The following is a 4233-nucleotide window of genomic DNA, read 5'->3' on the forward strand; positions in this document are numbered from 1 at the left end:
AGGAAACCAAATTTCATTAAAGTTGGTAATTATAACAACAATTGTGTTACTTCATTATAGTTGGTAATTTATATTGCATAATAAAGGTTGCAAGAGGAAACCATATTTCATTAAAGCAGTTACAAGAGCAGTAACATATTACTATATTTATATAATATATAGTATTATATAGGTAATCGATCATATTAGAAGTTGTTGCCAACTAAGTTTCGACAACTCTTATTTCAAGGAATTATCTAGCTCATATTGACTCAATTTTGACGGATAATTGGTGCGGGTGGTCGCAAATTGTTCAAACTTGGTGGTGGTGGTGGAGGAGGATTGTTTCGACTTGGGGATGGTGGTGGGGGAGGATTGTTTCGACTTACTAAAGGTGGTGGTGGTGGAGGAGGATTGTTTCGACTTGGGGATGGTGGTGGGGGAGGATTGTTTCGACTTGGGGATGGTGGTGGGGGAGGATTGTTTCGACTTACTAAGGGTGGTGGTGGTGGAGGAGGATTGTTTCGACTTGGGGATGGTGGTGGGGGAGGATTGTTTCGACTTACTAAGGGTGGTGGTGGTGGGGGAGGATTGTTTCGACTTACTAAGGGTGGTGGTGGTGGAGGAGGATTGTTTCGACTTGGGGATGGTGGTGGGGGAGGATTGTTTCGACTTGGGGATGGTGGTGGGGGAGGATTGTTTCGACTTACTAAGGGTGGTGGTGGTGGAGGAGGATTGTTTCGACTTGGGGATGGTGGTGGGGGAGGATTGTTTCGACTTACTAAAGGTGGTGGTGGTGGAGGAGGATTGTTTCGACTTGGGGATGGTGGTGGGGGAGGATTGTTTCGACTTACTAAAGGTGGTGGTGGAGGATTATTCAGATTTGGTGGAGGTGGTGGTGGAGGACTATTTTGACTAGGTAAAGGCGGTGGTGGTGGATTGTTCCGACTTGGTGATGGTGGTGGCGGTGGATTATTCTGAGGTGGTGGTGCTCGTTGAGGATTGTTTCGACCTGGTGAAGGTGCTGGAGCAGGGTTGCTTTGACTTGCTGATGGTGATGGTGGTAGATTGTTCAAAGGTGGTGGTGCTCGTGAAGGACTATTTCGTCCTGGTGATGGGACTAATGATGGGGTTGGTGTTTGTGTTTGTGTTGGTGTTGGTGTTGGTGTTGGCGTTGAAATTGGTGTTAGAGTTGGTGTTGGCATTGGCATTGGTGTTGGTGTTGGCGTTGGCGTTGGTGTTGGCGTTGACGTTGACGTTGGCGTTGGCGCTCGTGTTGGCGTTGGCGCTCGTGTTGGTGTTGGTGTTGGCGTTAGGGTTGACGTTGGCGTTGGCGCTCGTGTTGGCGTTGGTGTTAGTGTTGATGTTGGTGTTGGTGTTCGCATTGATGTTGGTGTTGGCGTTGGCGTTGGTATTGGCGTTGGTGTTGGCGCTAGCACTGGTGTTTGAGTTGGTGTTAATGCTGGTGTTGGTGTAGGTGTTGGTGTTGGCGTTGATGTTGGCGTTGGTGTTGATGTTGGCGTTGGCATTGGCGTTGACGTTTGTGTTTGTGTTGGTGTTGGCGTTGGTGTTGGTGTTGGCGTTTGTGTTTGTGTTTGTGTTGGTGTTGGCGTTGGTGTTGGCATTGACATTGGTGTTGGAGTTGGTGTTGGTGTTGGTGTTGGCGCTGGTGTTGGCGTTGGCGTTGGCGTTGGCGCTAGCATTGGTGTTTTAGTTGGTGTTGATGTTGGAGTTAGCGTTGGCGTTGGCGTTGGTGTTGGTGTTAGCGTTGGTGTTGGCATTGACGTTGGAGTTAGCGTTGGCGTTGGTGTTGGTGCTAGTGTTGGCGCTAGCACTGGTGTTCCAGTTGGTGTTGGTGTTGGTGTTAGCGTTGGTGTTGGTGTTGGTATTAGCGTTGGTGTTGGCGTTGGTGTTGGTGCTAGTATTAGCGTTGGGGATGGCGTTGGCGTTGGTGTTGGTGTTGGTGTTGGTGCTGGTGTTGGTGTTGGTGCTAGTGTTGGTGTTGGTGTTGGTGCTGGTGTTGGCGTTGATGTTGGTATTGGCATTGGCACTGGCGTTCGAGTTGGTGTTAATGTTGGTGTTGGTGTTGGTGTTGGTGTTGGTGTTGGTGTTGGTGTTAGTGTTGGTGGTGGTGTTGATGTTGGCGTTGATGTTGGTGTTGGCATTGGCGTTGGCGTTGGTGTTGGTGCTGGCACTGACGTTGATGTTGGCGTTGGTGTTGATGTTGGCGTTGGCGTTGGTGTTGGCGCTGGCACTGGTGTTCGAGTTGGTGTTAATGTTGGTGTTGGGGTTGGTGTTGGTGTTGGTGTTGGATTTGGTGTTGGTGTTGGTGGTGGTGTTGATGTTGGCGTTGATGTTGGTGTTGGCGTTGGTGTTGGCACTAACACTGGTGTTGATGTTGGTGTTGGTGTTGGTGCTGGTGTTGGTGTTAGTGTTGGCGCTAGCACTGGTGTTCCAGTTGGTGTTGGTGTTGGTGTTAGTGTTGGTGTTGGTGTTGGTGTTAGCGTTGGTGTTGGCGTTGACGCTTGAGTTGGCGTTGGTGTTGGTGCTAGTATTGGCGTTGGGGATGGCGTTGGCGTTGGTGCTGGTGCTGGTGTTGGTGTTGGCGTTGATGTTGGCGTGGGAGTTGGTGCTGGTGTTGGCGTTGATGTTGGTGTTGGCGTTGGTGTTGGCGCTGGCACTGGTGTTCGAGTTGGTGTTAATGTTGGTGTTGGGGTTGGTGTTGGTGTTGGTATTGGTGTTGGTGTTGGTGTTGGTGGTGGTGTTGATGTTGGCGTTGATGTTAGTGTTGGCATTGGCGTTGGCGTTGGTGTTGGCGCTGGCACTGGTGTTGGTGATGGTGTTGGTGTTGGTGCTGGTGTTGGTGTTGATGTTGGTGTGGGAGTTGGTGTTGGTGTTGGTGCTGGCACTGGTGTTGGTGTTGGTGTTGGCGTTGGAGTTGGAGTTGGTGTTGGCGGTTGATTTTTTGGAGTTGGAGCTGGTGTTGGTGTTGGTGGTTGATTTTTTTGAGGTGGTGGTGGTGGCGGTGGATTCTTTTGAGGTGGTGATGGTGGCGGATTCTTTTGAGGTGGGGGTGGTGGCGGTGGATTTTTTTGAGGTGGGGGTGGTGGCGGTGGATTTTTTTGAGGTGGTGGTGGTGGAGGATTTTTTTGAGGTGGTGGTGGTGGCGGATTCTTTTGAGGTGGGGGTGGTGGCGGTGGATTTTTTTGAGGTGGCGGTGGTGGAGGATTTTTCTGAGGTGGCGGTGGTGGCGGATTCTTTTGAGGTAGGGGTGGTGGTGGAGAATTTTTCTGAGGTGGTGGTGGTGGCGGATTCTTGTGAGGTGGGGGTGGTGGTGGATTCTTCGGAGGTGGAGGTGGTGGTCCTCTCACTACAATAGGAGGAAGAAATGGTGGCTTGTAAAATGGTGGGGGTGGTGGCGGATTCTTCGGAGGTGGAGGTGGTGGTCCTCTCACTACAATAGGAGGAAGAAATGGTGGCTTGTAAAATGGTGTGGGTGGTGGCAGATTCTTCGGAGGTGAAGGTGGTGGTCCTCTTAGTACAATAGGAGGAAGAAATGGTGGCTTGTAAAATGGTGGGGGTGGTGGCGGATTCTTCGGAGGTGGAGGTGGAGGTGGTGGTCCTCTCACTACAATAGGAGGAAGAAATGGCGGCTTGTAAAATGGTGGTATAAACGTTGATGGCTTGTAAATTTCGTGTCTTATGGGAGTGACTTGTAGCTTGTCATCCTCATGGTATTGGGCATTGGATGAAGTTGTGATAAGAATAACCACTACAAGAAATAGCACAAACAACTTTAAGTAAGTCATCTATGCTCTTCTTGTGTTACAAAATGGGAAGAGGCATCATTTTATAGGGGAAGGAATGATGGGTTTTGTGTTAATAATTTTGGTCAATAGGCAATTGGTAATTCATAGGCTCCAATTGGGGTAGTATCTGCCCAACTGGTCTAATAACATTGCTTTTATGGTAGGGGAGGCTCAAAATTTTTGGCATGCTTTATAAATCGTATTCCTTATTCCTAAATTGTTCAAAATATATATATATATATATATATATATATATATATGTTTAAAAATTTAGTTAAAAATGGGTGAGTCTAGCAATCTTGCATTCATTTTAGTGGTAGCCTCAGGAATTTTATTCCAGGAATTTTTTATCCATTACCAATTACCATTTCGAGTTTCAAATCCCCAAACTAAAACGGTATAATCCAGCAATCATGTTCAAGTGTTTGGAAAAACCCTAGAAAAG

At 48.4% G+C, this 4233-nt stretch overlaps 1 pseudogene; it reads left to right on the forward strand.

The window, feature by feature from the left end:
• Nucleotides 1-934: 934 nt before the first annotated feature.
• On the forward strand, nt 935-2940 carry LOC137728077 (glycine-rich cell wall structural protein 1-like; annotated as a pseudogene).
• The last annotated feature ends 1293 nt before the right edge of the window (nt 2941-4233 follow it).

Source organism: Pyrus communis, chromosome 1, assembly GCF_963583255.1.
Source record: "Pyrus communis chromosome 1, drPyrComm1.1, whole genome shotgun sequence".
Classification (NCBI taxonomy): domain Eukaryota; kingdom Viridiplantae; phylum Streptophyta; class Magnoliopsida; order Rosales; family Rosaceae; genus Pyrus; species Pyrus communis.